The 24,009-nt window shown below is 38.4% G+C and overlaps 1 protein-coding gene across 11 annotated transcripts in view; it reads right to left on the bottom strand.

Annotated features, from left to right (window-relative positions):
- LOC103387282 (neurexin-1a) overlaps window positions 1–24,009 on the bottom strand; it is a 285,061-nt gene that overhangs the window by 220,946 nt on the left and 40,106 nt on the right. The gene's annotated exons all lie outside the window — the stretch shown is intronic.

Genomic DNA, 24,009 nt, shown 5'->3' with positions numbered 1-24,009 from the left:
TTCAGCAGTGAAAAAGTGGGGATAAGTAACGATGGGCAGAAATCAGGTTATTATTATTATTATTATTATTATTTTCTTCAACTGAATTTCAATGAAACAATAATTTGAACATTTTGCAACTTTTTCTTTATCCTTGAACCAAACTAAAATACATGTAAAATATCTATATTGAAATAACGAATATACATAGAAAAACTAGAGAAATATATAAAAAGAAAATGAAAAACTCTGCCTGTGTCTAGGGTTGCTATTCAACTATAATGTCATCATTCCAGATTTGTAAGACATTAATTTGTAAGACTCTAATCAATTACTTTATCGTTATTTCACAGTGTCCCACCACTAATTAAAACATTATAAATAGGTCAAAATACCATGATGGATATTTGTGTCAAAGTTAAATCAAAAACACAAATATTTAACTTTGTTGGTAAAATCAAATCACAAAGACAAATTAGTTAGCTGTTGATATTTAATTCTCAAAAAAAGACATTTGTCAGTCCTCCCACATTACATTACAGTGTACATTTGAAGGGATGGACACATTGTAATTTAGCAACACCCACTGTGTTCAATGTCAAAAGAATATAAATAAACATTTTACTGTGTCTTATGTTGAAGGTGTCATTTATGTAGTAATTGCTTGGCTAATATTATATTAATTTATATATATAATTTATATATATATATAGATATATATATATATCTATATATATATACACACAAACGTTGGGATTTTGATGTTCTTAGAAAGACAAAGTAGCCCAAGAACAGTGGGAACAGTGTATCCTTCAGTTTATACTTGTTTTTTGTTGTTTTTTCTTTACTACATCAGTTTTTGTCAACCCTCCGCACTTCTCTTCCTGCCACAGTTTCTATTTTTGGGCCGGCCTCATGACCCCTTGTTTTTACTGATGGTGTCCGAAAACAGATATGCCTGTGTGTCCTTGAGTATTACTTTGGAGTCGCACAGATTTTAGGATTGTTTCACTGCTTTTCAAAGGTAACTCCTTCAGAATGAAAATAAAGTCTGTGTTTGAGGAAAATAAAAAATGGAACATGACACTGAGCCCAAGTGGCTTCGTTGGATTTACTACAGATCAATATAGCACAGGTAAAGATTGCATTCTGTGTGTGACTGACCAATCGATGGAAGCCAGCCAACATCACAACCAGGGTTTTATTGGAAGGTACTGTTGATATATTTTTATATATTAGTATTTCCAGGCATCAAAACCTAAATACTTAGCCAAATGCTAACTGTTAATACTTTTCATTTAAACACAAGTTTAATTTTCCAACTTTGCAGGGATTTTCCACGACCAGATTATTAAAAAAGAAATACAGTTCAATTAGTGATCCCTGCCTTATACCACATTCAATATAAATGATACAGTCATGTCAGTCATAGTGTATGTTGTTTGGACACCATGTGAAACAGGAGTTAAATCCACAGGCGACCACTCCTAATGTCTGATGGATAAGTGCACCCCCGAGCCCTGGAGCCTCTACACAGTCACACAAGTGGAAATTTGGCATGAGCTTCAGGTGCCAAAGGCAGTGTGCACATGGTATCAGTTTGCACCAGTTGGTAGAACTAAATGGTCCCAGCAGTGAGCAGGGAGTCACTGCAGACCAGGCAAAAAAAAAAAAAAAAAAAATGAACAAAGAAGGAAGTACTTTAAAGGACATTTGTTGTTATAGTCCAAAATAGTCTTCCTGTGACATGAATAACTTGTTTACAAAAAAAGAAAACATCAGAGGAAATATGCTTATTTCTGGAGACTGAATATTATTCTTAAACTCCCAAAATGCCACAATCAAGATTAGTTTGTTTTATGGATTAAATTTGTTCTCTACCTTAAGAGCTCACCTCTAAAGCCTTTTTTGCACAATATATTGCCGAGCCCATGGGACATCCACAAATGGAAAAGTAATGAAAATTCAGAAGGCTGATTCCTAATGTTCCGACAGGTAATGAAGACAAAAAGTGGGCCTCAGTACAATTTGCAGGAAAAACTGATCAAGCTGCAGAGTGCGAGACTCACAGGGACAAGTCAGCCATTATGAAAATAGATATAAAGTGGATTCCCCACCAAGTATTTGTCCACAGAAGGTAAGGATCTGCTTCTTTTAACTCCTGACTCATCGAGCCTCAGTGGAGAAACCGGTCATTTTGACATTCTGTAATTGATTTTACCTTGTTTAAACCCATGTCAATGTCTGACGAGATGAGCAAATAAAATCATTGATTGGACAAGGCATTGATTAATTGTCCGCATTTAGATAATACTGGCGACGTTCTGCCTAACCTGAAGTCTAATGATGAAATTAAACTGTAATCTGTATCAGCTGCTCGTGCAGAGGAAACCTTGTTATCAACCTACAAAATGGCTTTCATTGCTCCATTACATGAGCAGATGTTTTACTACGAACAATAAGGACACTTCAGGGTCAAGGAAGCTTCACTTCAGAAATATTGTGACATTTTTCTTCCAGCACTGATCATTTCTGACTGTACAAAGGTACAATATTTTCCTTCCTCGTGTGTTTTTTCACGGCTCCCTTCACGGCATGGCTGTGTAAAAGTAGGTTGCACATATGACCACAGTCAGTCTGTGGGTTTAACTCTCCACTAAGTCAGTGATACATGTCAGCCCCGCGGGTGCTAGTACATGACTTACGCTGTAGCCTGAAGTGCTTTTAGAAGAACCAGAACTGCACTGTATGATTGTGGACCATTTACTAAACATTTCATTTATTTATGAAGAAGAAGATGAAGAAGCCATTGGTCAGGACACAGTATAGACTGTACTGTAGCCCACAGCGGTGTCTGTAGGATGTTAGAAGTAACAAATACATATTGATGTTGATGAAAATGTTTCTACAAACATGTTTTTATTTATATACTGTTGTAGAAATTGGTGGTGGGAAGATATGATAACGTATTTATACAGATGTCATAAACATTTCTTACATTTGTATCTATATATATCCATATATATTTAGATGAATTTAGTTTCATTTAAATAGCATTTTAAGACAATGCACAAATTATGTGAACAGGTTGACGTTTGCAAATCTCTTTGTTTCTTTTACCTGACTTTTCATTCTTTTGATAATAATAGGACCATATAATACAAAACCAACACACAGACAGAGTCCAGAACAGTGGCACAGAAAAAGCAACCTGTTCACGCCACTTTCAACATCCCTGCTGATAAAGTTGGAGCCTCTGGGGGACAAACTGAATTCTCAACTCAGAAAATTAACTAAAGCTATCGCTGCCTCCCGGTGCCGGAGGCGAATGTTACTGCTGAACAGAGTTCTTACAGTTTGTTGTTTGAAGATCCAAACTGGAGCCACAAAGATGGCAGCTTAACATCCTGCTTTACCTGCTCAAACCTAAAGACCTGAGTTATGAATGAACAAAGTGTTAAATATCTGAGCTTAGGGAGTGGAAGCAGTCAGACTGTGCTTAAGAGGACTAAGACTCAGGGATTTAACCTCACTGTGTCTGTTTGTACAGTACAGACTACAGACTACAGACAGGAGTTTCCAAATCGAATCATTTGGTTTTCTTAGTTAACGACTTCCAGAGTTGACTAGAATCTGTGGTATTCCATAATCCCAGCCGACTCAGTGAACTCAGTGAGGACACACACAGTGTGAACTGTCACACAGCTTCATTTATTCATTCATCTTCTAACACTTCAGTGTCACAGAAGGGCTGGAGCCAATCAAAGCTGTCGTTCGGTGAGGGCGACATACAGTACAACCTGGACTGTTCCATTACAGTGCCACCTATATGTACAGAGGAGAACTATTTCACTCTCAGAAATTGATGCCTAGCTCATTTTCTTAAACATATTGTTTAATGTTTTTACACTACTGTACCTGCAAACAAACAAGTCACTGGTCCACAACAGTGAATAACTCTGGACAGATAAGTTACTGAGAAGGCGAGTATTAGAACGACCAGACTAGAACTTTGCACTTTTTGTCCCACATCATAACTTCATTTGACCTTATTTTTTTATTTAATTTTACAGTTTTAACAAAACTGCATTATCTCCCTGCTGAATTTGAACTTCGCTTTTAATAAAATCTGCTACACTAATTACTATTCCTGTTATTGCTCTCCAGTTTGCAGCTGTGTACACTTAAGTGAAACAAGTAATTATGACAAGGACCTGACCTCATCAGAAAAGGGGTGATAAATCCTCAAAAGCATCACCAGAGGAGTACTGGTGATGCTAATCAGTATTTAAGTGCCTTCTTTTGGTTTTCAGCCCCAATACACGGATCATCTGACAGTTTCCCTGGACTCCCCTGAAAAACTTCTCCTTAAATCAACTCATTTACTCTCACATTAAGCAATCATATCCCTTGAACAGTAAACACATAAAAACTTGTTTTTGGGGTTAATTCAAACATTTGTCAGTTAAAGTATTGTGAATATAATATATACATGAGGCTCAGGATGAATGGGAAAGTTAATTCAAAGTTCTCTAAATTGTTGGCAGAATGGAAATGTGACAGAGCAACAAGGGAAAAAAGACACTGGACAACATGTCAAGATGGTGTTACACAGACTGATACTGTAATCCCAGATTCTCCCCTTTTAAATATAATATTTATACACCGCTGCTGCACACGCTGCAGAATATTATTGACGGAATGTTAGACTGTAATTGATTGTGGGAAGTTTCTATTGACCCGCCGTTGTCGCTGTACTGCACCAAAATAGAGACAAATGCAAATTTATGAGCAGCTCTTTCTCCTGTTTCTTTCTTCTTTTTTTTAAAGTATATAACAACCACAGTAGTTCACAGTAGACCTACAGTCATGTGGCCAGATGACTATGTTAGTGTGCTTGCTGCCTACATGACTATAAATTTTAATATTTTCAAATAGTGCAAAATACAGAACATATTTACGGTATTAAATGAAGACAGAGACTTTTTCAGACTTTCTAAATCTAGTAAATCTGTCGGGCCCAAATTAAATTCCATTTAGAGCAGAGATAAAGAAACATTTGACTCACTCGACTTTGACAGTATAGATAATGAAATCAGAATATCATTGTCATTTTTGCTTTAAGGTCAGAATCATCAGGCGTTCCTGTCTCTAGCTCCCTCCGCTGCTAAGAGATCGAAAAAGTTAACAGAAAATTACAATAAATGAAGGTCTATAATTATGTTTTAGACTCTGTTTCCTGCTGTAGAGATAAAAACTGCCCCTATAAAAATACTTTGGAATTGAAAGGGAAGGATGTGGGTTTAAATCGGTTATATTTCACAGTCCTGTTTGTCTGGTGGCAATTATCAGTAGCTGCTGCTCTGATAAGAGCTGCTCTGGGCCCAGTGATTCTCATTCAAGTCTGCATTGACAGGCTAATTTAATCCGTCAGCAGTGGGAGTTGTTGCTTCTTTGTTGTGTTTTGGGATGTATTACTCTTTGATCCCGAGTACAACTACTTATCAAGTGCTGGTTTTAAACAGTGACGGGTTTTTGTTTTTTTAAATGTCTGCATCATACACAAAGTGTATGATGGGAGAAATTCCAATTCAGATGGAATGAAATACATCTCATTAAAGAAAATCAGACTTAACAGATTCCTTATTTTCTATATACCAAACGACGATTCAATAAATAGTTTAATCCTGTCTTTATTCTGTCAGAATAAAACCACAAATCTCACTCTTGGGCCACAACCCAACATTTGAGCCACACAATTGTTCTCTCTTTTTGAAAAACCAAACGCACCTGTGAAAGGTCTTCTAGGTGCTGCTGCTGCTGACACCATCCCACTGCTTGGAGTGAGTCATTTCACATTTAGTTTGGAGTTTTTAAAATGCACCACGCAGCAGACGTGGCAACGGTTTTCCTGTGGTCATTTATAACAAGTGAAACAAGCCAGCGCCAGGACGTGTGGAGAAATATTAAAGAGAAATAGATTGCCAAAGAGTGCAGGGGAAAAACGTCAGGAATTTTCTTTGATTTAAGATCCAGCGTTCCTCTTCAAAGAGTTGCGCCTGTGTTGTGTACAATCAACGCGCTCTGTCACTTAGACACCAGATAACTGATGTTCCACTCTCCTCATAACCAGAAGCTATCAGTCTGGGACTTCTGCTTGTATCTTTCCTGTCGTCTCTCAAGTAAATTACAGCTCAGCAGTTTCAGATAGCTGCGGCTGCTGCTCCTCTGCCCTCCATCTCGCTTTCTCCCTGTGCCCTTCATTTCCCCCTTTCCAGTCTGAGGATAGTTTGTACAATCAAATGCTGAAAGACTAGAAACGTCAGGGAACATATTTGCACAAAACACATTTTTTTCAATGTTGTCACTACTGTCATTACGCTACATTTTTTTGGGGATTGGGCCATCCTTTTTCATGTGATATAAGTCTTTATCTTAAAAGGTAATTAATGAAAATCAGATTTTAAATTATTAAACAAACTCAGTCTGACTGGTTTTATAGTAATGTTTCAAGGATCCATTTCCACTGAGTTGAGCTTCAATTAATCTCATTGCTTTAAACGGACAAAACGAGTGTTATTTTGTATAAGAACTCATTAACATGTGTTCATTTTTGGCTTCAGTTACAATGGTTTGAATGTAGAATATTTTGTTCTTTCTGAAAAAAATGGCATAAAATTCACTATGATCTACTACAATTTACGGTACATTGTAAATAATACATCATGAACCTTGAATTCATTAAGAAGCATGTTCATTAAGAAGCATGTTCATTAAGAAGCATGTTCATTAAGAAGCATGTTTATTTTTCTTTAGGTTTATGTGTTGCTTTAACCTCTTCCTCAGTGTCTTTCTCAGTGTTAGTCTCTTCACTGATCTGGGTCTGTGTAGAAATGTTATGTTTAACACACAGCTAGAGAAGTGTTTATGAAAAGACTATTTAAGGCCAGACTATGGCTGTTAATGTGTAAAATGTTAAATTCTCCAGGTGTAAACTGTGTGCAATAAAAGAAAAATGAAACCAAGTTGGCTGCTGTCCTATTTCTGCTCAACTGTCAAGAGGCGAACACTGTTTAATGTAATTAAAGATTTTCTCTTCTCATTTTACTCTGATTATTTCAACGTTGAGTTTGTTGATACTTTCTGAGACTACGGTGCCAACAGAGGTGTAACAGACAGACACACATGCCGTTCACAGTCCAATAAGGAATCAAACCTTGGCCTTGTTCCAGCTTCCTTTAGGGCAGGGAATCAAACCTTCACCCGCCTGCTCTGCTTTGTGAACAGGAGGTGATAGTGAGGGGTGATAAAGCAGACCAATTCTACTTTCATCAGAGACAGCCAGCCAGAAATAGGTCTCAACTGGAATTAATTACACCAAATGTCACATGGCTGAAGATTAGGACGAGGACAACTCATCTCGCAGGGTACAACGAGAAAAATCTTAATAATTAGTCCCACGGGAGAAGATCCATCACAATGACAGAGCGGGGAACATACAGTACTGCGGGCTGTGAATTAAAGGATATGGCTGCAAGAGTCTGAATTATGGTGGGTATATTTTTGGGAGAGAAAAAAAAATCAATTAGAACTTGCAATTCCTGCCTGCAGTTGTCACTGAATTATTCTGTATGAAGTCTGTGTACATACATCATCAGACCAGGCTCAGGTTCTTACCTGGTCCTGGAGGATTTACTATAAGTATTTATTATTTATCATGTGTCTGATTTTAATTGGAGTGGAGTGTCAAGAATAAAGTGTTAAATATATTTGACAAATGTCATTATTTCATTTTCAAAACTGAATACTTGAAAAGAAATCGAACATCAGTCTTTGAAGGAAGAAAGCTAAGTGTGACCTGATGTAAAAAACAACTCCAATAATTCTGAAAAAAACAAAACAAAACATACACAGCTATTCAATTGTTTTACTTGAACTAAAGAATAATTACAGGTGTGTACCGTCACACAGACCTGACTATAATACAATCCAGTAGTTGGCAGGAACTACTGTGGCTGATTGGGTGGTTCATTAGTAGGTTGTTTATTAGCTGATTGGTTGGGTGAATGATTAGTGAGTTGATTGGTTCATTGGTAGTAAGGCTGATTTGGTGTTTGAATCATTCATATAAACAAACTTCTCTGTTGCTGTGTGTGTTTTATCCCCCAAAGAAATTATTATTTTTCCTAAAACACAGCTCCAGGTTTGTGTTTAACCCAGTTCCACATTTCATTTTATCCTTCCCAACTCTGTGTCTATGTGAGTTGTTGGATACGGAGGCTGCTGCAGTGAAATGACACTTGTCCTCGCTGTGAAATGATCCATCCGCAGGTATGTCTGCCTGCATCACAGGCATCCTTTCACTCATTTTCTCCCCCATTCCCCAGATGAGCAAATGTGTCTCATTTACTGAGGCTTCAAAGACACTGCCTAACTTTTCTCCCAAATGTCTTAATTTCCCCAGGGGGTTGAGGGTGTGCAGGGCGTCTGTCTTTCCCTTTGAATCCCATCCCACAGGCTTTGATGGCATCTTTCTGTATTACATGAGTCAACTTCATTCCACTGAGAGAAATGTGAATGTTCTGAAGTGACGATACAAACTTGGAAGGAACTCAGTCTTGACACTATTTTGGTCCTCAGATAAGACACAAATATCTTTGCTCATATGTTTTGGTAATTAAATTAATCTAATAGATTTTTTTGATTCTCCAGTTGAGGTCGTGTTTTTTTAAAGAGTAAATACTACATTTGTTCCTACACAGAGATAATTTGAGTATTGAAATTAAAAAACTTCCAGCTTGTGGGTAAAGTCTGCAAAACTGAAGATGTTTTTTCCTTGACGTACAGTATCGTGAGAAATATAAGATTTACTGCATTTTTTTACGCTCTGACAGTTAAATCACCGCTCTTTGTTTAAAATGATATTTCTTTAAATTAAAGCATGCTGGTGCTGCCACATGCAGCTCTGCTGTAACATTTCATTCTTCAACAGCTTCTTAATAATTATGACTGAGTTGCTTCACTTGATTAAGACAGTTATTACATGATTTACAGTATATTTAAAAGATTTACATCAGGATTGAAGTCACAAACCATTACTTGTCTTTGGAAAAAAGGATGAAAAAACATGTGCATTACATTGTGAGGGTTGTCCCAGTACCATTTCTTATTTTAATTTATTTTACCATTTACATTTTTTAACAGTATTTTCATCAATCTTCATTTTCATTTTTTTTATATTATTACATTTTCATATTACTATGCACCAAATGATTAATGGATTAATGAAAAATCCAGCTTTGTTGTCAAGGTCCAGTTTTTCCACAGCCAGCTTTTGTGACATTTATGAGTTGTGTGGAAAATGTAAATTCTTCAAATCTGGTGGTTTGTGAACGAAGCGGAATAATGCATACCAAACGCTTATAGTAAATAGTAAATAAAGCCTCTGACACGTCTCTAATGTTATCTGCGTCCTTGGATTTTTCAACTGTTCACAAGGTTTTTTTTTTATTATTGCACAGTTCTCTGGGTCACTAAAAGCTTACATTACAACACGAGGCAATTAGCTTTTTGGTGCCCGTTTGAACGTGGAATATATGTGAGATAGATATGTATGTTCACGTACTCTCAGGTTACTGCATGGTACCAGCAACAAAGAATGGTCCTTCCTTCAGAGGGTTAGACCTTTTTGGCAGAATGCATTCAATAACTCCGTTAGCACTGGCCTTGGAGCGCCGCAGTAAGATGTTTCTAGTTCTATCAGTTTTTAAAAAATGTGCTTAAACATCTTGTGTTTTGATCACAATCACTCTTAAAATGTTTTCATTGTAATGACATTGTTCAGTAATCATGGATCATGATGCATTTAACTGGCAATTTAACGCAGTGGAACATATATTAGCAATGTCACAACAAATACCTTAATGTCAGATCACGGTTTAATGTGATTCTTTAACAGGTTATAGAAAACAGACGGGCGGCTCTGCAGACTCTGTTGTCAAGGTTAATTTACTCTGGTAACTACGTGTAGCCTTATATTTGGAAAGAATAACAAAGGCAGAGTGATTATAAACAGTGGAGCAGCTCCTCATGATTCAACTGAACAGATGGTCAAAAATGATTTAGAGCTGAATTAATTCAAAATGCAGGGTCACTCAACGGATACTAATAGAATGGAAACTACCTGTGTTGACTGGATCGATGTTGTACAGGAAGCATTCATTAATGTCAATACTCCAAAAGACAGAATAAAAATGGACGTGATTAAATCATTCGTCATATTTTTAATCAAGATGTCGAAAAAAATTAAAAGAAAAAAAATTACTCTTGACTTTGAATGTTCTTTTTATTTATTCTATGACAGACATTTCCATTCTTGCCAGTTGACTTTGCAGCCTGATTATTTCTTAGAGGAGCATCTTAAGTGATTTAAACTGGAGCTTTTCATACCATCCAGCAATGTCGTCTGTCACTCGGGAAATCGGAACTGTCAGTCACTGTAAGCACCGGAGCGTGAACTCTTAAGACGCTTTAAATGTCACTGTGCCTACAATGACAGAGGGCGTCCTAAAGGCCACATTGGTATAAAACAAAATAAAAGTTCAAGCCTTGAGTGTTGTCTTTTAATTAATGTAATTGCACTTGTTTGTCTTTGAAGGCTTTAAATACCAATATTCTGACATTGGCCGCTGGAAGCACTTCATTATGTTTAACTGATCCTAGATCAGCCCAGTGGCAGGTTTTAAAGGATATTTATAGTGTTTTGGAAGGTGGTATACATGAGGGTATGTGCAGATTAGAATAGAAGAAATTAGAATTGAATTTTTAACATATATTTTCATTGGTTTCTAAGTAAGTAAATTAAGACGAGCATCTCACCTCTACAATACTATCTGTGCAGATGTGATTGACTTTCATATTTGTTTTAATGTCATAAAATATATTAACAGTCTACAAATAGGGTGATGACTCAACGGTCAGCTGTTACTATCCTCCCTGGTAACAGGAACAGCAAGTGTTCAATATTGACTGTCGTCTTTCGTTTAACTTTTTGATTGGTAGGAGAATTCCTGTCAGTTTTCAACAATCACATGACCTCAAACAGTGACATTTACATCCCCTAACTGTGAAGTGTCACAGTATCAACCGTAAAGTGGAATAACATCTGCTCCACGATCTTACAGGTGTCTGGTGGGACACTGTCAACATGCTTCATTAGCAGTTTAATGTTTTCTAACATGCCTATTTCCTGTTGAACCAAACCACACATGCATTTAAACAACTACAATATCACCGAAGCAGCAACATCCCATCTTATTTCAGTGAAGAAGATTTATAATCAAAAGCAGAAAACGTCTTGTGACGATGACCTACTTTGTTCGATCCAAACACATAAACAGCATCAAATAGTAGACATGCCCTTTCTGGCCTTAACAAAATGTGACAACTTCACCCAAAGTGCAAAGATGCATCATTGAGTGCATGTCAAAACACATAGCAAGCACAAAACTATAAAGACAAGATCTGCTGCACCACCTACATGCCAAAAAAAAAACAGTCCTCTATAATGACCACAACATTATTGTTTGATACTGTATTAAAAAATACCTCCTTAATAAATGAGCATTGAGACAATCAACGCAACCAAAACGCAAAAAAAAATAAATAAATATGGAAGTAATTCGCTAAACCACACTTTTTGACTAAACAAATGCTCAGAATTTTATGACTTGTACGATGTAGCACCGAACCTCGGTTTTTAAATTAAGTCCTTTCCTGTAGGCCATTCGTGAACCGAAAAGTTTAAAAACTGAAACAATGTTCTTCATAGGAATCAATGTAAAATGGATGAATCCATTCCTGGATCCGGGATGACGGCTTATTCAAACTATTTCAGGAGTATTTTGTGTACAGGTTCATACACACAGAACTGAATAAAGAATAAAGCTTTAAATTACAAAAATTCACTTTTGTAAATTTGTGCTTTACAAATGATGGACTTGAACTTTGAACTCACAGCTGGTCTAATGTTGATTGTTTTAGCCATTAGACACTAACCAGAGGTTTAGACCCAAATAGCATCACATCTTTGTTGAACAGATAATTGCATTGTTGACACTGTTGAAGTTGAACGTGTGAAACTTTTGCCATCTAAACTCTGCACTCGTAAGTCTATTCAGGATGAAAGTTCAGATCAAATTTTCTCCAGATCTGATGCACATTGCTCAGAACGAGCTTTTAGGATGTTAAGATTCTTCAATGGTTCTATAAAAGGCCGCTGGATTTGAATTGCCAGAGTCTGAACTCTCTCTTCTCGGCGGGGATGCACGGTTGCAGCGGTGTGGCAAACGGAATGGTTCTGGTGATGAAAGCATGTTAGATAGTTCGAGTCACATCCTCCGGTTGCATGTTTGGTTTCTGCTGTCTCTGAGATGTTTCATCTATAGCTCAAAAGGAAAACTGAGTCTCAACAGGTAGCTGCGAAAGAGCAAAATATACGGGTAGTGTTTGAGCACGAGCAGGAAGAGGAAGTGTGTTTAAAGTCAAAATAATTACTGAGTCAACTTAAGGGTTTAAGAAAGTCTTTATACATTTATTGTTAGTCATCTGTGATTTTCTGTTGCTCTGCCTGAGTAAAGTTTTACAAAACTCAGACAAGTATTCTTCTCTGGAGCCAAAGATCAAGGTTCTCTAAACCAGTTCTTCATTAAAATTCTAGAGGAACCAGAAAGATCTGCCAAGCAAAGTTCAGAAATATCTCAATTACCACAACTTAAAAAAAAACAACTAAAGACTCATTGTTACGTATGATGTTTCGTTTCCTTCTGACAAAACAGTCACATCTTCACTTTGAAGGTGTCAACAGTGGAAACCATAAAGTATACTCTGAAAAGGAATCATTAGTGAAAACTGATGTCAGAGTGCAGCAGCAACTCGGCATGAACGCCACCATGAAAATGCACCACTGTGCGCAGCATGCTACTGAATCACGTATGTATATGAGTTTGACAGCAGCCGACCTTAAAATGTCAGACACGTGGAACAAAAGGTGAAAGTCAACCAGCGGTGTGTTTAAGAAGTGTTTTTTTTTCCTTGTTGTTTTTCAATATCCCTTTGGGTCTATTTGCGACAGTTTAAAAGTGTTTCACAAACACCTCAGCTCGAACTAGGGTCATTAAGAAGTGCTGGCTTTGCTCAAAGCTCCGAGGTAGAAAAACATAGCATTATTTTTGGAAAGATGACTATAAGGGGTGAAACAGTTTTGCTCTTGAGGTTGTTTTCCCTTTGCCAAGTGAGCGTGGCTCATTTTGAAATCCAGAGAATGTTAAAAAGATGTGCACCAAATATTTTTAGTCTGTGTGTGTCTGTTTTTTTAATAGTGATTGCGCTCACCATCTAATTTTTTTATCTCTGGCCTGAAGTGAACCAGGGAGTAAGAAGCACTAAAGCATCAGGGGTTTAATAACGTGTGGATAATATTACATCAATAACGTTTCTCTCTGAAGCTTCTGTAAATATTACACAGTCTAATTTTATGAAGGCTGATAAAATATCAAATGTTGGGGTTTTTTTTTTCATTACTGGATGATGCGACTCTGACAGTTACATGAGGAAAAGCGCCCTGAGCTCTGCCTAAAGATTCCTGGCTAAACTGTAATATAAATTTGTCCTTTCCAAACTGCCATTTACAGGCTGCCTCACAAATGACCGAAGACTGTCTCTTTTATTGATACAGACCTACGTGTATCCTCTCCTCCTCAGGGCGGAGTGGGCATCGCCCCGCGCCTCACATTAATCTGTTAGATTGAAACAGTCGGAACATTCAAAAGCCATGTCCCCTTCTCCTGCTGTGTGATTTCTAAGATGAAACAGTGTTTCAGCTTCCAGAGGGGGCAGAGAGAGTGAGGCTATAACTTATGCTTTCAATTATAAGAATATTCCATTTCACAAGGTGCATTTTGCACGCAGCTGCATCCGTCTGCACTATTTCCATTTCAGCATTATTTGGTTTCATTTGTCACAATTTGGCCCAAGCCTAGTAGAAGTGGAAAAAGTTCCCATTTGAAGTGTGCAGCCAGTGGCTTTTGGTAAGAAATACACAAACATGGCACGTTGTCTGTTTTGATTTGGTTCTATACCTGATGATGAAAAAACCTTTGGTGACACTGCTCACCATTACATTGAGATGGTTGGTCTTTTCTTCAGGCTAAAGTTACCTTTGAGTTTGTTCACTGAATCGAAACAAACAAAGTTTCGTAACAAAAGACTTGAGTACAGTACATCAGCCGAATCCTCTGCCCACTTTTGATAAGAGAACAGCGAGCTTAACAAATAGGTTAGAGGAGGGTTTATCTGGCCAAACAGTGACAGAATGAATAGTTAACAACAAGAAGATAAACAGTTTGATCCTCTGTTGTAAATCCAGGTCTGTCCGTATGGAGTTTGTGTCCATTTTCTTCATCCGACCTCCTCTCACAGTCTGATAACAATCAGATTATTTTAAGTGGACGCTCTAAACTGACCATAGGTATAAATATAAATACAAACAGTTGTTTGTCTCTAAATGCTGCCCTGTGATGACCCTGTGTGGGGCAGTTTAGATGATGGGATCAGCTTTAGATAGTTCTCCCTTTGACTGTGAAAAGTATTCGATTAAAAGATAATTTTATTCTCCTTTCCTAAATCTTTACGTATCATCCTGTTCCAGTGGTGTTTAGGCTCTAGTTTCTAGGTCAAACACTAGCTGTCAGTCGTCTTCTAGCACACGGGTAAAAAACAGTTGCTGTGTTTGATTGGATCAATAAAAAAAAAATGCAATCCCACGCTGCAAAAGTCGCACCAATATATGTCTTTGGGTACATAGAAAATTGGATCTACTGTTTGAGTGGGTGAGTCCTTTCTGTGAGCTCTGGGGGTGTTTTTTAATCAGTTGAACCTTGGTAACTAGCTCATATCTTTTACTGTGTGTAGTGTTGAGACATAATGGTAAATGTTAGAACTGAACTAGTGTCAACAGAAGAGGACGAGATGATGAAAGCTAAAAATATAGTACTAATTAATAAATACAAACAAAAGCCATAACCATGAAGGGCTTTTTGCCAGCTATTTGTCTGGTTTGTCACTTGATATGTTGCACACCTGAGCGTGGAGAGATGACTGCCGCTGTAGCTTGTTCACTCAACCACTTCCCTGAGCCGATTTTCTGCCTGGATGGTGAAATTTGTGAGCACTTCACTCTGCCTTTACTGAAACCTTTGTCACACACTGAAATTCTACAACTTTTTACTCTGTACCTCAGAAGCTAGTGGTATATATATATTTTTATATTTTCCTAGTTGTTCTGTGCTGTCAAAAAGCATTACAGTATCTTTTTGTCAGGGTCTCGCATCATCACGTGGTGGTCAAAATCTCTCTGGGATAAGAGACAAAATGGGACTTGACATTTTCTTGTGTCTCAAATATAATGGGAAATTGAATTACCTTTCAAAATAGTTTTTTGTACCAGAACGACATGCATTGAAAAAGAAATGTGGTGCAGGGCTTGACGTAACAACATGTGTATAGTGGTGAAAATGAGATCGGAGGAATGTGTCAGAATACATGCAGTACCTGGTGTGAAACAACATGTGTCCATGTGTTCAATTGAAAACACTGTCTCCTGCTTTCCAGTAAACAGTGTGTCATTTGTGAACAATGAAAACAATGAGAACAGTGAAAACAGTGAAAAAGAACAGGGATGGGGATGATAATTAACGATGATAATTAATTGGATAAATTGTTCCACTGCACTTTTTTCAAAGCTGTTCATGTTTAACAAACAAATATACATGTAATTAGGCATGTGGGAGCTATTAACCAAGAGATGAGACAGCAGTTGTCCAAATAACAGCAGCACAGTAACTCAGCGCTGAGGTCATCTCCCTAATTGACTTCATGTTTGGCCACTGGTGTCTCAGGGAGAATTAGCTGCCCTCTGTCAGCACCTCACATTCTCCCTGCAGTTGTTTTCCTGCCTCTACAAATGAAATGTCTTAAAGATTTTACACACGCCACAGGGTCGTCTGCAAATAAATCTTTAACTCATTTCACACAGAGCAAAAACAGAATCCCATATTTGCAGAAAGGTATTTTCTGCAGCTGCGGTTCATTCACGAACCTGCTCACACATCAGTTTTACAGCCCAGACTATCAAGTCTCCACCATAAGTCATTCAGACACTATATACATTTTAAAACACCTGGTAAGGAGTTGGCAACATATGTGTTCTCATGTGCTTCGAGCATTGTTTTGATGCAAATGATGATGTGAATGTAATTTGTTGTTGGCGAGAAGATTAGACTCAGGGATTTGACAGCTGAATCAATGTGGACTCAAAACAGCAACCCCCCTCCCCCTGCACTGTCTTCCTACACCTCGCCATCTTCATTTTAAGTATTTACCATTTATCTTCAGTCTGTCTATGGATTCTCGACAACTCCATTAAGCGAGAGACACCTTAATGGCTCTTTGCTGATGATGGAGAACCCCCTGTCTGATGAGAAAGGTAAAAAAGACTAAAAGTGGAACATCATTCTGACCTTTGGGTGTATATTCAGTCACAGAGATGGGTGGGTGAGAGCGATTGGCATCATTAATCCCTCAAATATCTAATGCGTCAAATATTAGTGCCCTAAAGTTTAAAAAGATACGAGTTTGTTCAGGTTCACCTTCAAATTGCCCTTTTAATGCCACAGGAAACAGCGAAAAGCAAAAACGACATTGTGTTTTAATAGCTGAACCAATCTGTTTCAGGGTTTGTTATTCCAGATCCCCAACCTGCTGTCGCTGTGGCCCTGAGGTGGACTGCGTAAATAAAAACATTTTTATGAAATATTTTTTTAAAAAAGACCATAACCAGTGACATATAAATCAATAGAAGAATCACAGGAACAGGGTAAAATAAATGCTTTATATTGAAAGTAAACACATGTGCTAGCAACATAGACAATGATCCATGGTGTTCTGATACTAAGAGCCAAGATGGACATCTACTGCAGGTACTCTCTGCTACAGTAAACACCAACTGCTACATGTCAAACCTAAAGTGCTGGGCTGCAGCCACAGGAGCTGATCAACCCTGGCATCTCGGTCTGGCTGGGAGCTGGTCCCAGTGCTAATAGACAGAGAATGGGACAGACAAAGTGAAGGCCAGATCGCCTGCCCAGTGTGGACTAAATGATCAGGTAATCTGGTTTACATGACTGTTAGATTGCCAAAGTTTATCCCCCGGCTGCCTCAAATAGAACAGCAGAGCTAAAACGCACAGTATCCAGACAGATAAAGTGAGTTAATATTGGAAACAGGTGATGAAGCCCATAGGCCCAGAACAAGGCTGACTCTAGTGGGAGGGGGTGTGGGGCAGTGGGTCTTTACCTCCAGTTACTGCAGCTGTGATTACAGGGTACAGACACAGAACTCAGTGATGAAGTATTATTTGCGAGTCATGCTTTAAAACATTTCACATTATGACACCATTTATTTCTTTAAAGAAAAAAAATTCTGAGTCTGACTTAGAAAGGTAGGTTCCGGAAAAAGTGATGTAACTAATACTGTATTATACGTAATCTATGACTTAATAAATTCCTTTACATAATTGGGTTGTTATGTGACCGTCTGAGGTGTTTTAATATCTGAACAAACCATAGTCAAAGTTCAAATATTCAATTCCGACACTCGACATTTCCAGATACCGGCTGGATACTTTAAATATTTAATGCTTTCAAATTGGAAGTGTGCATAGAAATGATATCATGAATACACTTATCTTATAGACCAAATCCAGTTAGCCTTAAACCAACAGGCCTGACCCACCATGAGCCAATAGAAGGGGTGGTCCGCTCATGCTTGTATGATAATTATTTATTATTATCAGTGCGGTATACGTACGCAGTTCACTTCCCGTCTCCTGTTTGCAGTAGCTGTTGTTGTAATGCTGCACTTCATGTGTTTGAGTATGTGTATGTTGTAATGCTGCACTTCATGTGTTTGTACTGTATGTGCTTTGCTTCCCAAGTAGGATCTACCTGTCTTTGTGTGCACATCGGTGTCTGAGTATAGGCTCTGAGGAAAAGAAGCAGCAGACAGTGACCAAAGCTCTCTCTCCCATTTCCCAGAGAATAAAGCACTAAAGCTAATAGCAATCCTAGTCCTTGTCTGCAGAGGTTATCGCCTTCAATCACTTGTCTTTTCTACAGCTGTCACTGCCTATTACTAAGCAGTAAAAAGACAGTGTGGGGCTATTACTGTATGTCTTTTATATCCTGAACCGAGCAGCAACGATTCGGTTAAAACCCTGAGAACCACTTTAGCTAAACGGGATTATTATTTAAAGGCGTTCATGTGTGTTCATGACATTAAACATTCAAATCAGTCGTCATAAAAACACCAAAATGAAAGCGCTACGTTCTAATTCTGTGCCATCTGTGCTCTGTGCCAAAGCGGGGCTCATCGGATTCACACTGCTGTGATTTTCTCTGCATCCCAGCCCAAGGTGAGTGACACTTACACAGCGGCAGTGCAGCACGCTCAGAGAGCCATCGCTTAGTTTCTGACAGTCGGCACAGAGGTTTTGACAGGGCACCAGTCTGCTGAGAGTCTAATGTCAGACTCAGAGCCAGGAATTTGCAAGTTTTACCTTTAATACCACGATTCTGAGGCCTTTGGAAAAATGGAAAATTATTAATCAGGACATGGGATAACTATAGCTGTCAAAACTGTTGTGGTTTGGCTTTCATTTCAAATGTGCAGCTAATTGCTGGGGTTTTAGTTCTACATTACACAGAAGCAATGTTTATAGAGCAGCAGCAGTGATGTATATAAAAAGAAATGAAAGAGGAAGTGTGTCGCTTCAAGCAGCAGCATAGTCTCAGCAGGGGAGAGCTGCCACATGAGGAGAGTCAGTGACAATTCATAAGACAGAGAGAGAGAGAGAGGGTGAGACAGAGAGGGAGAGAGAGAAACCCCTGAAGCTCAATTAATTAACTGTCAAAAATCTGTCCTTTACTTTTAACCATCTATAGTTATCAAACACTGAAACTGTTGTTTATTTTTTCACTAGTTGACATGTTTTTGAGAAAACAGTCCCTTTGCATCAATGACATTAGAAATCTCCAGGTTTTCGACAACTCGTCTATCGACGGTGCTCATTTTCACATAGACTGATGAACAGCACTTAGGAGAGAAATGATTGAAAAGGGAAATATCAGTTGGTGTGTTAATAATCATTTCTGAAAAATATTTTATTTTATAATTGTTTATTAAAGACTTCCAAATAATCTAATTATGAATATATTAAATATAAAATATATTTAAAACTCTGCAGACGTTTTCCTTTTTTTAAGCCATAATCTCAATAGTAAGGTTGGTTCAGAGGTGTTTCCAGGCATATACTAAGTATATACTAAGCAAAGCAGACTGAAAGGTTAAATTGTAAAAACAGTTATTTTCTGCTCCGCTGATCTACTGATGATCTGATGGTCAAAATCTTTCAATCTAGCGAGACGGTGCTGGATTCTATGAGCTTGATTTGACAGCCCTCCTCGCCCCCCCACCCCGGCCCTCTCTCTCTCTCTCTCAGTAACTCTGTTCTGACTCTAATACTTCTTGACACTTCGACTGATGCATAATTCAAAGAGGAACTAATTACCCCGCAGCTGGTACAAAGAAATTTCCTCCCTGCCCTCCTGTTGGAGCAGCTCTTCATAGTTTGTCAACAGAAAATTTCCCAGTGCAGGTCTGGAGCCGCACACAACGCAGAGTAAAACCAACGCTGCTGTTGTTTATTGTACTGTAGAATCAGAGAGAGACTGGAATCGTTCACAGATTTGGTTGTACAATATCCATGTTGGATTTCATAAAACAAAGTACAGTTCAGAGAAAGAGGTAAGTCTCTAAAAGCCTTATGGCCTCAAAGAGACTGTGCATGGAAGGGGAAGATAGCTCATGTGAAAATTACAAAACACTGCAAGTTTTCTGTAGTGTTGACTGAATTTTCTTGTCAATTTCTTACACAAAGTTGTATAAGAATTCTGAATTGTTTTAAATAAATGAAATTCTTTGAGCTTTAACAGGGAAAGGAGGGTTGGATTATTGTCAGTATTTTTTCCAATCTTCAACTGCAAAACATCCTCAATCAACAACCCCCCGGAGCTAAAGCTTCAGCAGCTTAAATCATGAGGTTCACAGTCTTTAAAATCAAGCAGCTCATTTAGATTTGCATCATTCACGCTCCAGGCAACTGTTTGGAAACACATCTCTTTCCTTGTTTTGGTAGAGCATGTTATTTGGAAATGGGCATTTTACCCAAAACACAAACAAAAGGGACAAAAACAAACAACTACTGGAATACAATTTTTATAACTTATTGTAACAGAGACTTGAATGTTGTTGAATGAAAGTTCTTCTCCATGAAAAGTCAGTTAGTGATGTTAAAGGACATCGTTCTCCACCTAATAGAGAGTCCATATACACTAAAGACTACACACAGATAATATGACATATATTGTTTCTTAATGCATATTACAGTGCACAATGATGAGCACTGGGTCCATTATGTGTGGCTGAATGTCTTTCATTGATATGATCTTATTTAAATGTAGATATAATAACAGTTCTCACACTTCAACAGCCTCAAGATTCTCCATCAACTCCTGAATACACTGTACTGTGAGGTGGCATTGAATTTAAACATTAATACTAGAATTCAAACATAAAATTAAAGTGTTGTTTGAAGAGATTTCTTTATCTGGACATATAAGAACTACCTCCAACTCTGAAGTCTGAGTTTGGAGGTATTTTTATATCATGGACAAAGACAGGAGCAAGATTTAGCTCTTAGTCCTAGTGCTGAATGAGTTATATGGCGACATTGTTGTTGTTTGTTTACTTGCAGGATATTGCATTAAGCAGCTTGTTTGGCTGCATTAAGTATGCAGACTGTTTAATTTTACATATTTTTATGTTGTATGAATTTTTTATTTATTTTATTCTTCGTTTTATTGATGGCTCTAAATCTGTGAGAATGTGTGCATTTTCATCTTCAAAAGAGCGACATCTGTCCTTGAGAAGCAGGTGAACGGTCAAGTCCTGGCCTGAAAAGCTGGCTCTCTAAGTGTTGTTGCACAGCCAGCTGTGTCCCTCAGGGGGACATCAACCTCCCATGTGACTCACACAACTCCCCATTTTACACCTTGACCTGGGTGATCACAACATCCTACCACAGGGTCAGGGCATGGTCACGTCCTTCGTTTCACTTTAATAATTTAATAACTTTTAGTCAAAATACCAGAATATTTCCAGCAGTCTGTCAGAACAGAAGAAGCCTCTTGGATGAGAGGTGAAACCAAGACAGTCCAGTTGTCTTCTATTCAACTGCTCAGTACAGTTTAAAGACTGTTAGTTATACAGATATATTCATTTGAAAATAGCCTTCTGTTAAAGAGAAGATTTACCTGTCTGTTAGCTGTTTTCTTACTTAGTAAGGACAAGTAACGATGCAGCTTAGATAGTGAAAGTGAATTATTTGTCATTGTGACACAGCACACTGCAAACACAACGAAATGTGACCTCTGTTTTTAACCCATTACCAAAGTGAACAGTGGGCAGCTAATAAGCGTGAGGGGACGATGCCATGCTCAGGGCACCTCAGTGGTAACTTGGCAGCTGGTGGACTCGAACCACTGCACACAGATAGATAATAAGATAGATAGATAATATTATCAATGTCATAGTCTGTGTGAAAATATGGTAGTGAGTGGTGTAACACTTACACCGAATTTGCATGTGGTCACTGTAATGGACAGAAAAGACAAAAATTACACCAAGAAAAGGTCAAGAAGTGACAGAGGAGGATGAGAGGACGATAACAGCCCGTGAACAGATGGGAGTTCAGGGGCTTGTGGTTTACTGTGGAGGTTAATTGTTTGTTTGCTTCAGTGGCAGTCGTCTGTTTAGATTATTGTTATCAGGAGGGATTGAGGGATGGCCAAGACCTTGATGAGCCTGACTATCTGCAGGCTGATCGTACTGCAGTATCTTCAAATACCAGAGAATGGATGCTATTACAGGCCCAGTGTGATACTTGGAGCCACCAGAGGCATTGGCAAGTGTGACACATAAAGAATATGATTGGGTCGTTTTTTAAGATTTTTTTTGACAGCATGTGGAGCGTTTGGGTTTCTTTGCTCGTTACTAAACTTCCAGGGGAGGTTTGAGCAGTAAGGACAGATGATATTGCTGGTGAACTAACAACTGGATTTAAAGAATATTTGTATGAAATTGTCGTTTGTGCAAAAACAAAATGGTCTGTACTGTACTGTAACTTAAAAGAGAGGACAGACACTTTGTTGAAGTCTTATGTTTCCAAGTTGATATTTTACAAAGAAAGTCCGAAAAAGCACTGAATGTATTTTCTCAGTGTTGTTGCCTCATAAATTTATGTCAATATTCAGTAAATGCTTTGCCAAAGTAGAAGATTCGGTTTCCTTCTCTTTTTTTTCTTTAGTAATCGTATCAACTTCTGTGGTAATGGGGTTTATGATATAGCCATTATTAATTGCATGAAAATGATTCTTTATCGCGGTAATAGTGGCGAGTTTCCTCATTTCCTCTCCTCCCCACACTCTGCTCCCATGACAACAGGCTCCATGTCCAACATCACCAACTGCTTTCCTGCCTTTAGCTGCGGTGCACTCCGGGCTCTCACGTTTCCCACAGAGACTCCCAATCGCAGGCGAGGAGATCAAATCAATCCTGTTATGTATTTTTGTGGTTGCCATTTTATTAGGATGGGGCGCATATAAGAGCACGGGCTTGAAACCTGATTTGGGCAAAGCAGGCTCAAGCCTCCTGACTATGTGCACTCTTTGACAATGATGGTGGTTATCCCTGGTAACGCAGGCTCTCACACCCGCTCAGTGTGTCATTCAAAAAGAGAGGATTTTAACCTATTTCATCTACTCACTTTCCACTCTATGGTCAATGAGATTAGCAAACAAAAAGACATCAAGCCTGCCTTGTTGTATTCATGTGATGGTGGACTAACACAGACACGGCTCTGATGCAGAGTTTATTATTCTCCAGGAGTCAGTTAGGAGGCAGCACGTGACTTGACAGCCACTCAATGTGACAATGTACCAAGTGAAAACCTCAGGTCACACCTTTCCAATGAAGTTCTCCACTCCCTCATAGATATTTCAGCAGAGAAGGACGACTCCGTGCTGGTTTGACACATAAACTATGAGATAGAGCAGGCTGCCGGCTAATAAATCTTTGGAATTTGCGAGGCTATCTATAAAAAGTCTTCCTCCGCAGTAAAAGTGAGCATTTTCTTCAGCACCCCTGACAGAAAACTGACAGTTCTGCATGAGCTGTTTATGAGACCCAGTCTGCCTGTGTGACTGAAAGCTTTTAAAGTGACATATCAACTCCATTAAGGCAATACCATGACATCTCACAAGGACATCCAAGGACAGTCAACTCATGCTCCCCACCACCTCAGACATCTGTAAGGTTGTCAGTCCAAGTTTTCTACAGAAGCCTGCGGTGCCGGTTGAAAAACAGTAATGTAAGTTGTTAAGGTTTAATGCAGTTATACAATTAAAAAACATGTTTGTGCCTGAAGCGAGGCTGCAGCACTTACCATGTATGCAACCATCTAACATGCATAATTCAGGATCACTTTCACCATCCATCTGAGTGTCCCTCACTGGTACTATCCATCGCACTAATCCCTTCATACCTTATCTTTTCTCATGGTCTCTTCTCTGAACATACACACAAGCTGAAGCTTTGCACTGCCAGCTTTAAGTAGGATCACACCAGGCTGTCATTGTGAGAATGTGATCAAAGCAGCCAGCACCAGGCCCAGATGCACAATGTCAATAGCATACCTTCAGACTGAGTACAGTGAAAGACCTCAGGACAGCAGGGGAATACCAAATCCTACTCATTCATAATACATATATATATATCCTCTCTGCAATTACCAGCCGG

The sequence above is a fragment of the Cynoglossus semilaevis genome, chromosome 12 (assembly GCF_000523025.1).
Source record: "Cynoglossus semilaevis isolate Cse_v1.0 chromosome 12, Cse_v1.0, whole genome shotgun sequence".
Lineage (NCBI taxonomy): Eukaryota > Metazoa > Chordata > Actinopteri > Pleuronectiformes > Cynoglossidae > Cynoglossus > Cynoglossus semilaevis.
This window is presented reverse-complemented; position numbering and strand designations above follow the sequence as displayed.